At 42.1% G+C, this 12,585-nt stretch overlaps 1 protein-coding gene across 4 annotated transcripts in view; it reads right to left on the minus strand.

Moving 5' to 3' along the window:
- Window positions 1-12,585, minus strand: part of LOC119954076 (galactosylgalactosylxylosylprotein 3-beta-glucuronosyltransferase 1-like) — a 216,723-nt gene that overhangs the window by 159,325 nt on the left and 44,813 nt on the right. The gene's annotated exons all lie outside the window — the stretch shown is intronic.

Here is a 12,585-nt window from a genome sequence, read left to right on the forward strand (position 1 = left end):
TACAACCCGAAAGAATGCTTTCAATCGTGCATTTGTAAAAGTTGGTGAGAGTCGTAGCTGCCTGTCAAATTTCCTTGCCCTTCTGAGAAAATAGAGTCATTGGTGGGCTTTCCTAACTATAGTGTCGGCATGGGGAAACCAGAACAGGTTGTTGGTAATCTGGACACCTAAAAACTTGAAGCTCTCGACCCTTTTTACTTTGTTCCCACTGATGTAGATAGGGACATATTCTCCTCTACGCTTCCTGAAGGCGATGACAATCTCCTTCGCTTTGTTGACATTGAGGGAGAGATTATTGTTGTCGCACCAGTTCACCAAGTTCTCCATCTCATTCCTGTACTCTGTCTCGTCACTGTTTGAAATCCAACCCACCACGGTGGTGTCATTAGCAAATTTGAAAATCGAGTTGGAGGGGAATTTAGCCACATAGTCATAGGTGTATAAGGAGTATAGTAGGGGGCTGAGGACACAGCCTTGTGGGGCACCAGTGTTGAGGATGATTGTGGAGGAGGTGCTGTGCCTATCCAGACCTGACTGTGATCTGTGGGCCAGGAAGTTGAGGATCCAGTCACATAGGGAGGAGCCGAGGCTCAGGCCTTGGAGTTTGGAGATGAGTTTTGTAGGAATAATAGTGTTGAAGGCTGAGCTGTAGTCAATAAATAGGAGTCTGACATAGGTGACTTTGTTGTCTAGGTGTTCCAGTGTTGAGTGCAGGGCCATGGAGATGGCGTCTGCTGTGGACCTGTTGCAGCGGTAGGCGAACCGTTGTGGATCAAGGCAATCCAGGAGGCTGGAGTTGATTCATGCTGTGACTAACCTTTCGAAGCACTTCATAAAGATGGATGTCAGATCCACTGGACGATAGTCATTAAGGCACACTGCCTGGCTTTTCTTTGGTACAGGGATGATGGTCATCTTCTTGAAGCAGAGAGGGACCTCAGATTGCTGTAAAGCGAGGTTGAAGATGTCTGCGAATACCCCCGCCAGCTGATCCACGCAAGACCTTAGTGCTCGTCGGGGTACCCCATCCGGGCCAGTGGCTTTCCGTGGTTTGACCTTCGAGAAGGCTGTTTTGACATCTGCAAGGGTGACCTCAGCTACAAGTTCATCCGAGGCTTCCAGGGTGGAGGGCGTGCTCTCGCTGACCTCTTGCTCAAAGCGGGCATGGAATGCGTTGAGCTCATCAAGGAGGGGTGCATTGGAGCCGGTGATTTTACATGCCTTCATCTTGTAGCCCGTTATGTCTTGCAGACCTTGCCATAGTCGGCGGGGGTCCGTGCGGCTAGCCTGGGACTCGGGCTTGGTTCGGTACTGTCTTTTGGCATCTTTGATGGATTTCCTTAGATCATATCTGGCTTTCTTGTATAGGTCAGGATCGCCTGACTTAAATGCCTCAGACCTAGACTTCAACCCTGTTCATCCAGGGTTTCTGGTTGGAAAACACACAGATTTGTTCTTTGGTACACTTAGCCACCTTTCAAAGTTCATTCCTGGAAAATGTGTCATGCGTCATTTCAATCAAGACTTAAACTTAGCAGTTACAACATGTGAGAGGCCTGAAATCAACCTCAAGAAGACCCAAAGGGAACTCAAGAAAGGAACGCTGATTTAAAAAAAGAATTGAACTTCCCTAATAGTTGTGCCGTGAAATTGAACCTGCTCTCCTCGGGTAACACTAAGCATCCTGACTGTCAGAAAAAACAGACACAATATTGTCTGGCGAGCGCAAAATGATCCTGCAACCAAAAGCGTATGTAACTGAGAAGACACAGGAGACATGTTACACTTAGCCTCTTGGCTTCAGTTCAATCAGTGCCGACTTTCTTTCACAGACTGAAGTGCGATAATATCTTTACCACGTTACCGTCACTTACAGCGAGCTCGTCTTTGGTAATTTTGTTTTTTGGTTTCTCTATGAATAGAAGATTTTTATCATGAAGAAAGGAAGATGCAAATAGCTACCACTAAAGAATACCATATTGTCGAACTTAGATATGTGAGGAGCAAATGTGCCATCGATACTAATGCTTGGAGTTCGGCATACCATTGAAATTCAATTGATGGTGATCAGAGGGTGGAGAATAGGTAGGGGAAACACAATCGCTGGAAAGGGCGCTGAGGAACCTGGAAATTAGGTCAAAAAGTGGGACAGCAGGAGCTAGAAATTTCTGTCTCGACCAGCAGTGCAATTATTGATTAACTTTGAGTGACCCCATTATAGATATTAAAGATATGAAAAGGGGACAGCTGGAAATGCAGCACCATTTTCACAGAAATGAGGAGTTACAGTTATAAGAAATAATGCCCTTCTCTCACTGAAATAGAAAAGATTAAACGAGTCTGTGACAGAGGTTTTCAAATTTCTGAAAGGTTTTGAGAGGGTAAATGGTGAAAGATTGCTTCCAACGGTTGGAAAAGTGGTAATAAGGCTGGGGTGGCAACAATCCAGAAGGAACTAGAGGGAATTTTTCACAAATGGCTATTGGAATACTTAATTTTTTTGTCACATCACTTAAGAGGGTTAATGATTTTGAGGAAGAATGTAAATGGATAGAGGGCCACAGTGGCACAGACATGATGGATTGAATGACTTCCTTCTACACTGTAATTCCTATGATTCGCCTGGCCTTTAGCTTTTAGTTGTTTAGAACTCCTATATTTTATCCAATGCCTGATGTCCCCTCCCCACTCTCTCTTTCTCGAAAACCACTGGGCACCAGAAGACGAGTGTGCAATAGGCCCGTTTCACCAATTCCAAAATCAACTGATAGATTTGAGAATAAAAAAGTAGCAGAAAAATTGGAGATAATTTTATGTTTAAAATAAGTGCAGTGACAAACACAATGGGGAGATGGGGTGGAGTAAATGTAATGCCACTGAACTAGCAATCCAGAGACCCAGGGTAATATTCTGGGAGACTGCTGGTTCAAATCCCACCGTGGCAGATGGTGAAATTTGAATTCAATAAAAAACTGGAATTAAAAGCCTAGTGATGACCACAAAATGATTGTCAAGAGTCGTACAAACCCATCTGGTTCACAAATGTCCTTTTGGGAATGAAAGCTGCAGTCTTTACCCAATCTGACTCCAGATCCAGGTTGACTCTCTACTGCCCTCTGAAATGGCCCAACAAGCCACTCAGTTCAAGGGCAATTAGGGATGGGCAATAAAAGCTGTCACAGCCAGCAAAGCCCGACATCCCATGAGCGAATTTAAAAAGTTTTTTAAAAATCTAAGAGTTATCAAAACATAAATAAAAGATGGATGGTTAGAACCTAATGCACACTGACAGTAATTATCTGTGCCAACATTGGCATCATCATCAAACCTTTACACAATGCCAACAAATATCAAAACATAGAACTTGTAATTTGCAAGTGTCCGCTTGTGAGGCCAAGGTTGCCTACTACTGGCACAGATTTAGGTGATAACCCCTCATATGGCATGAGTCAAAGTTCAACCACCAATCCAGGACAGAGAGTTAATCTCAAGTGTTGTTTTCAATTGTTCTTGTTTTCAAGTCACTATTCATTTCCAGTGCCAGTAAGGAACTGCTGGAATAAAGCAGATCCACAATTGACTTTCAAAATTATTGATGACACACTTTACATTTGGGCAATGATATTTCGGAGTTTCATGGGAGAACGGAGAAGAACTGAATAGAGTTGCTTGGTTTGGAAGAATGGTTTTAATCTGTTCCTGTTGCCCTGAAGTCTTGTAAATGCTTCACTTATTTCTCCACTTCTTGTGAATTAGCGGCCAACAATTGACCCTTTTTCTAGCAACATAAACAAACAAATTAAATTAATAAATAAAAATTGTGCATCCAAAAGCAAGTATATTCTTAATAACTATTTCACAGCTATTGACAAAGGGTGGGATTTTCTAGCCCCCTCGAGGCATGTTTTCTGGCAGCAGGGCGGTTTGCCATTGGCTGCGAGTAGGGTCTTCCAGTCCTGCTTTGTCCAGGCCATTTTGCGTGGCTTGCCCAACCCACCACCGGATAACCCACCGCAGAGTGAGAGGGTTGCCTTTGGCACGTTTGGAAGAACCCGGCGGCAGGAAGGGCCGGAAACAGATCCCAAAATCTCTGATCGATTCAATACAATGGGTGGGATTGTATGTTCGCCGCTTGTCAATGCGATTTCCAATTGTAATCACCTCACACTGATGGGAAACGCACTGGCAGGGGTGTGCTGCCTGTGGGAAAAGTGAATGGCATTGACCGGAGAATTTCGGACAACACCAAAAGGTACGGCAAACAGAAATAAACTTTATAAAGTTCTCTTCCCTAAAGGAGTTCTATCTCACATGGACCTCCGCCTCCCCCTACGTGCCATTCAAAATGGGCTTTGAAAGTACAGCCATTCATTACATAATTTTTGTGATCTGAATGAGATGACGCCATGCAATTGGACCCGAGGCAACAGTAAAGACACATGGAAAAGCATAAGCAAAGGAATTTATGACGACATGAGCTAAGGCTTCCTTAGCTCATTTTCCAACAATCTCCAGCAGCTGATTAAAAACTCTACTCTCCGAAATTTGGCTTCCTGGCGCTGAGAATTAATATCTAAGCAAAACACTCTTAATACTTCAAGCCTCTTACAATGGTAAGAGTATGAAAATAAATGTTATTGAAAAATAGTTTACAGATTGCAGCTTTTTCGCCAGTTAACTCAAAAAACAGACCATCATCAAAACCAGACGGTTGGGAGGTCCAGACTAGGAAGAAAGGAAAGTTTAAAAAACAGACCCCAAAGCAATCAGAGAAAATGGAAAGCAGATAGCCTGTGCAAATATAACATTGAGCACTGAGAAGGTTAGCTTTTCAGGCTCTGGGAAAGAGTTGAAAAAATATTTGAAGTCCTTTAAAGGGAGATTTTCCTTGTGTCCCAAACACATGATCACCCCAGTGCTGTGAATTAAAAGGTCAGGCAGAGTGCTGTCAAGAAACATGTCCAGTTTTCCTCCATTTAAATTACTGCTGGAAATTGGGCCAGTTGCTATACAGACACAGGGAATTAAATTGCCTAACTCCCTGAAAACAGGCACAGGGATCACGGTCTGTGATTAACACACATCAGTTCATTATGCTGCATCCAGCATGTTAAACTGGTGATGTCTCTGGCTTTCCTTAGAATAGAATTCCTGTGGTGCAGAGGAGCCCATTCAGCCCACCAGGTCTGCACCGACCCTCTGAAAGAGCACCACACCGAGACCCACTCCCTTGCCCTATTCCTGTAACCCCATAACCCCACATCTTTGGACCCTAAGAGGCAACTTAGAATGGCCAATCCACTTAGCTTGGCACATCTTTGGTCAGTGGGAGGAAACCGGAGCACCTGTGGAGGAAACCCACCCAGACACAGGGAGAATGTGCAAACTCCGTACAGATGGTCACCCAAGACTGGAATTGAACTCGGGTCCCTGGCACTGTGAGATGGCAGTGCTAACCACTGCGCCGCCGTGCTGCCCAACCTGAAGTATCAGCAGTGGGCTCCATGATGTGAGTGGCTCGTGCTTCTTAAAGACAGCCTGCGACTCTAAAGGTTAGTCCAGAGGTGTGCAAGTAGCGAGATGAGTCCTTTAACTACCAAATCTGATACTTTGAGGAATGGAAGAATATGTAAGTGAGTGCTCTGATTTTGGTGGAAGAGGTGGAAAGAAGCGGAGACATCCAATGGCCAAATGCAGGCAGGTAGCCCTCAAAGTGCCTGTTCAGGAGGCAATGGGAAGGAGTGGCAGTGGTCAATAGCAAGGGTACAGCTCCAAGAAAATGGATGCAGTGCAGAAAGAAATTTAATGATTTCACACAACGTATAAAGTGAGTTTAATAAGCATAACCTGCTAATTGCGCCACTCGCCACATCGATTGTTCAATTCATTGACCCTCATCATCCACCTACCAACAATCTCTATCATTCCTCACTCAACTCTTCAATTCATATTATTTACTGTATACATTTGGCACAGTCGCATGCTTTCACTCACAGTTCACAGCTCCCACATAGTAGCAGCTATTCAACCATGGAAGCCACATCAACCAAATATATTGCTTGCCCCTTGATGACACATATCCCCCCTCTGTCATGGAGCTACATTAAGCTTCCCAATGTCCTTTCTGATTAAAACAGTAGGCAGCACAAGTTTAATGTTCAACCTACATCACATTAAATGGACGTAGGTTAATCACATATCACTTTCCCCACACCTGTAAAATGTGTGAAACTCTGTTTAGCTGTGAATCAGTGAAGGAACTCAACATGAAAACATATTATACTAAATAATAAAAGCTATATTCTGAGAACCAATATTAAATTGGTTGTAAAAACTGGCTCAAGAAATGTATTTTAGGAAAGGAAACTTGCCCTCCTTGGTGTTCCTGGCTTATATGTGACTCCAGACCGCAGCCATGTAGTTAACTGCCTTCTGTGATGATCCAGCCAGCCATTCTGTTTTATATATGAGAAAGCAACTCAGCATTACCTTTGAGAGCGCAAGTAGGAACGGGTGATAAATGCTGGCCTTGCTAGTAGTACCACTCGATTCTCCCCAAGGAATGGGACGGGATTCTCCGTTCCGCTGGAGCTGTTTTCTGGTGCGGTGCGCCCCCGTCGGCAGCGGGATTCTCTGTCCTGGCAGCTGGTCAATGGGGTTTCCCACTGTGGGCACCCCACACGTTGGGAACTTCGCGGGCGTGAGTGCACTGCCGGCGAAACGGAGGATCATGCCGGCGGAGAATCCAGCTGATGGTTTTTTATTATTCTCAGTGTACAAATATCAAGTGGGCTGTTATACTACTGGATATGATAATTATAAAAAGAGGACCAAAAAAAAGAGTAAGATTAAAAGAAACACTCAAGTCGACAATCGCACTTCCTTATTATAGACTGCCATTTCTTTTCAGTTATCGGGATGAAAGATCAAGAGCATTCCCTATCAGAATCAAGCACTCAAATCTTCTAAAGCACAAGCATTGCACACACAGCTGTTCTACTCTTGCCCAATAATGGTGTCTTAAACTTAATTCCAGAAATTACAACCCCACTCCCTGTGTACTGGGCCAGTTTTACTTCCCACAGGAATTCAGCTGAACTGAGTGGATTTGCCGATTTAGTGGGAATTTGTGCAAAGCTAGAGCCAATTTCTGTTGCAGGCTAGCGCCTACAAGGCCCTCATTTAAAACTATCCAAACTATTGGTTTCATGAAGGACCCTTACATGAACTGGAACATTTCATCTCAGCTGCTTGACCTGTGCTCAAACCTACTTCCCACGGCCAAAGGAAAAACATGAGAACCCCATGAGGTCACCGACTTTCAACAGTCCGCCAGATGAGAAAAGTTAAACTTGCTGAGCTCTCTCTCCAAGGATATACTGAAGTGTTTGTGTTGGTGGGAAACCCGAATTAAATGAATTAAATCTTCCTTGTAGATTTGTGAGTGCAGCTTGATTAAGTTACAACATATGTATGTGGCCCTCAGTAAAAAGTTAATGAGTACCCCTGTGTCTAGTTAGATTTAAGCACTCACATTTCACACTCAGGGCACTGATAACTCTTAAAGTGGGAGCAGTGTAAATGAAAGCAGGTGGTTTTAGCATATTGCACCACTGTGGTTTTAAAAGCTGTGCCACCTCAGGCATGTGATACATACTAGATTTCCTAAGTTACTCATAATTCTGCTTTACAGCTGCAAAACTAATAACTTTATTATGTTGTGACGGCCAATCAGAGTATTTAATCAATAGAATACCTTTTGGGATCTATCATTGATGATATGAAACAAGAATGGGAGAATCCAGTTTAGAAAGCACATTGTGCAAAAAAAGTACGACTACAACTAAGTGGACAAAATGGATGTTAAGGAGCCAAGGTCAAAAAGCAATATCATGAAGGGTTCAGGTGGCATAAACTTCACAAGTAAAGCTGGGATTTAAGCCAGGTAAAGTGAAGAGTTCTACCAGTGTCCCACTAAAAATTTTTTTTTCCATAAGAGCTTGTGCATATTAAAAAGAGAAGTAGGCCATTCAGCCCCTGCTCCATCATTCATTAGGTTATGACTGACTGCACCTTAACTTCACTTTCCTTTGGCCCATATCTTCGATAAAGCTACCAAAAGCAAATCTATCTACTGCGCAGTCTTGATAGCTCCAGTTCACCCAGAATTCTTCCGTGAGAGAGTTCCAGATTCCTACCACCCTTCGTGTAGGAAAAAAAACACTTTCTGATTTTGTTTCTGTTTTCCCAGCTCGAATTGTAAAATTATGTTCCCCTTGTTTTTGATTTCCCCAAGGGAGGAAATGTTGTTTCCATTTCTATCTGTTCAAATCCTTGTAATGCTTTAAAGACCGTGATTAGATTATCCCTCATTCTCCGTCCAAGGGAATGCACGTCAAGTTTATTTAACCTTCCCTCACAATTTTCAACTCAGTCCATAGGAAAACTGACCATTTATCTTTGCGGGATCCTACTATGTGAAGCATGGCCACCAATTATTGCATTTCATAATAATTGTTTCTGGAGTCATTCTTACAAATTTGCATTGTTTGCTCAGAACTTTGTGTGATGGGAGCTTCCATCAGGAATTTGGTTATTAACCTCGCTACCCCAATCCTCATTATTCATTCATCTGCACAAAGTTCTGCATTGGAAGCACTGATTTGTAAATTCTATCCAGATATGTGATAGGGAGGCGTTGATGGAAGATGTGCCACTGCTACAATGCAGCACAAATGCAAGTCTTTCTTTTTATCTTTGATACGCACAAAGCTCAAGATGAGATTACTTCCTGCAAGTCATTCCTACTGATCTCGTAATTCTGTGAACTGAGCTAGGATTGGAACTAATTTATTTGATTTTTATTCTCCTTCATTTCAGTCAGACTCGATTATTAAGATAAATGCCAAAAGCCAGGGACTTCTTTGCAGTTGATGTATGACAATGTCCATCCTCAATGATTAATGGTAGTAATATGATCACTACAGATTTATTGAATGATTTTGATGGCAAATTACAAGGAAGTAACAGTCAGGGCTTGTTACAATTCAGTTCTGGGTTTGGTAACAAACACAAACAGCTCAAACTCTCTGATGATGTCTCGAGTAGCTCTCAATTAAATTATCACCCTGTTCCTCACTCTCAACATACATTAGTCTAGATGTTGAATCCTCCTGTGACATTATTCAGCACCATATTCTCTCAGTGTCTTCAGTCAATGTCAAGTGAGCTCCACTTTAATACTTTTCATGTCATTGGGACAATTAAACTTATTGTAAGGAACAATGGATGGTTATGAGTGAATAATAAGGTTGTCATTAAATTAAGGTTCAGATGACATCATAAACAATTCCAATCCATCATAACAATTCCAATCCTGCAACAAGCTGGTTTTAACACGATTATTGCCATCTGCAATTTTTTCTTTCAAAATGAACCCACGTTTCAGTAAAAATAAATTCAATGATAATAAGGATTGAAATAATAATGGCACAAAATTACTTGAAAAATAATGGCGGGTTTATGACAAGCCATTATTAACGCATACAAAATCCAACAACATCAGGAAGGTTGCACCTTACGTTCTAAGTATCCATGAAGTGCTGGAAATGTTTCATCACTCCTGAATTAGCTTCAGAAAACTGAGAGGTAACCATCATCCTCCCTGTGTGTTCTGTATTCGGTTTTAAGTGTGAATGAATCTTGCCAAAGACATTTAAGCACTGTTAATTCATGTTGAAAGGATTCAGTTTAATGGCATGACTTATTATCCTAAGTAACCAAAAAATAAAACACATGAAGCTCTGGATTCTCACTCCTGCAGGTAGTGAATTGTTCCGAGAGTCATTCTTTAATTGCGAATTTAAATTTCTTATTTTTCCTTCAATTCTTTTTTTATCCCTCCCTTAATCCAATTTTACATTCCTTCACTTTAAAATTATAATTTGGCTTTGATTAATCCCATTTGCTCATGTATAATTTTTCTCTCTCTTTCCCTGTCTTTGAATTTCAATGGTTAAGGAGATAGACCATTGCTGCTGATGTTCACAAACTCCCAGATGCCACGATCACCTCACCGCGCCCTTGTCAACTTGCATTTCCAACAATTTGCAGGGCAAGAATAATATGATCTGATGGGTGAGCGACATTCCTTGCTCCAGCAATTTCTGGGCCATTGATCGAAGGGGAAAGATGTTGTTGGGATGTCACCAATGCTGAGGGCTCCTGTCATATGATTCACAAGTGAAGTTGAAGTGTGATTTTTTTTCTAGTAAATATGATATAAAATTGCTGAGGGCAAGTAAAAGATCAGAGCGGGATTCTCCGGGGGGCGCATATCACACGACGCCGCTCTGACGCCGGTCCACCGATTCTCCGGCAACCTCACCCAACCCACAAACCCATGGGCACTAGGGGGCAATTTTGCATGGCCAAAATACCTAACCTGTGGGAGAAAACCTGAGCACCTGGAGGAAACCCATGCAGATATGGGGAAAATGTGTAAACTCCACACAGACAGTCACCCAAGGCTGGAATTATGCCCGGGTCCCTGATGCTGTGAGGGAACAGTGCTAGCCACTGTGCCATCATGCCGCCTGTCGGTGGGAAGTGACTAATGTTAAGGAATTTTTTAATAGGTGGTCAATTCATTAATGTCTCCTTTATGCTACTGATGTTTTCCAATGAACCTGGTTCCATATAATGCTGGTTCCATTGGCAGAAGCAGGCTCAGCCATTGCGCAACATCAATACAACAAAGAAACGGTATAATAGTGATTAACGTTCCCCAATTTTAGAAGACTGCCTTCATCCAGAAGCAATGGGAAGCAATGAATTGCATATGGGACTGCACGCTCAGCTCTCTATTGTAGGACAATTAATGTATTTCATTGTACTTTACACTGTTAAATGTAGTCGATGAAAAGCAATTCAAAATGTTCTGAAGCTCTCATATCTTTAGTTTATTACTTAATTTAATCTCCAATGGTGGCTATGACACACAGCCATAAATCAATCAAAATGGTGGTTCATTAAATTGGCTCAGGCAGATATATATGTCACTACTCTTTAAAAATATTTAGTATGCAGTTCAACATTCTAACTTTTATTGAATCAACCCAATGTTCGATGAATTATATTAGATAAGAAATGAAAGGGTGGAAGGTAATTTGTTTCCCTATATTCTATCACTGTGGCAATTGTTTAGTTTCACTCCTCGAGGTTGAAGAGTATCAAAGTAACCTATATAATATGATGTGGCATTCTGGGCTATTGGTCTATGGTTTTGTAAAACATTTACATTGGAATGAGACCCGAACACAATTCTCAGGTAGAACACATCTTGATTCTACGTCCTGTGGTGCATAATATCATTTCTTGTGCAAATTATTATTCCAACATTTTTCTTTTTTTATTTGCTTTTTAATTTACCGTTTATGCTGTTGAAATCCCCCTGGACCACACCAAAAGGATAGGCATATAACTTCAGTCTGGACCTCTGCAGGCTTTGTGCCCCTTAAGAAGATAATTAAGATGTTCTCCAAACAAATGATTGGCCTCTATTTTGCACCCCCTGCTGACACAAAAAAGGTTGCCAGAGAGTGGCAGTATTGAGAATCACAAGCAGAGATACATGTGTTGCAGAACCTAATAGGTTGGCACTTTATAATTTGTTTTAAGGAATAACTTTAAGCAACATATGCTAAGATTTGACTATGTGTTTTAACTATTCAACAGACAGTTCTGAGTCCTGGAGAAGTTAGTCCGAGGATTGAGACAGATCCTGCACTTAACATTTATTGAGTGATGTGTCTTATTATTACATTTAAGAATCTAGAATGTCACAATTGAACATGTGCCAGATTTGTTTGCAAAGCCCATAATGAGATAGAGAACTACAAAAAAGTGGAAGTGTGGGTGGGATTCTCCGGCCTCCCAGTGCGTGCTTCTCGGCAGTGGGAGGCGGCGCACTGTTCACTGGCAAGGGGATTCACTGCTCCCTCTGCTGTCAGTGGGATTTCCCGTTGAAGCCATCCCATGCTGCTGGGGAAACCACGCGTGGGGGTGCACTGCTGGTGGGACTAGAGAATCCCGCCTCCAGCGAATGGCCAAAGAATTCCGGCCTGGATGTCTTCCTCAAATGATGAGGTTCAGTTCAGCTGAAAATTGAATAACTTTGCCGTTCAACAGCAAGAGATTTGTACAAAGGAACAATAAAAATTAGGTGGGCAGCGTCTCAAGATGAACAACAAAAGAAGAGATTTGAGTCAAAAATTGGCCTGGATTTTACGGTTTGCCATGAAGAAATGCACTTTCCATTGATTTTTCTATCAACTTTCCACAAGGTTTTTATGGGCTTCAGAGCAGAAATGTTCTCCATTCAGTGTCTGATCCAGAACAGCACCATCTACAGGGGACCTCTGGCAATTGTGAGCAAGACAAGCAGTAGTGAGGCTCCTCAACCAATCAGATTGAAGAATCCGAACTGAGAAATGCAGAACCCAAACCAGCAAGTATGAAGCAGAATTTATAAATTAGATTTAAATCATTCCCAGAAAGCAGAATAAAGAATGTGGGTGGAGTGAG

This window comes from Scyliorhinus canicula, chromosome 19, assembly GCF_902713615.1.
Source record: "Scyliorhinus canicula chromosome 19, sScyCan1.1, whole genome shotgun sequence".
Lineage (NCBI taxonomy): Eukaryota > Metazoa > Chordata > Chondrichthyes > Carcharhiniformes > Scyliorhinidae > Scyliorhinus > Scyliorhinus canicula.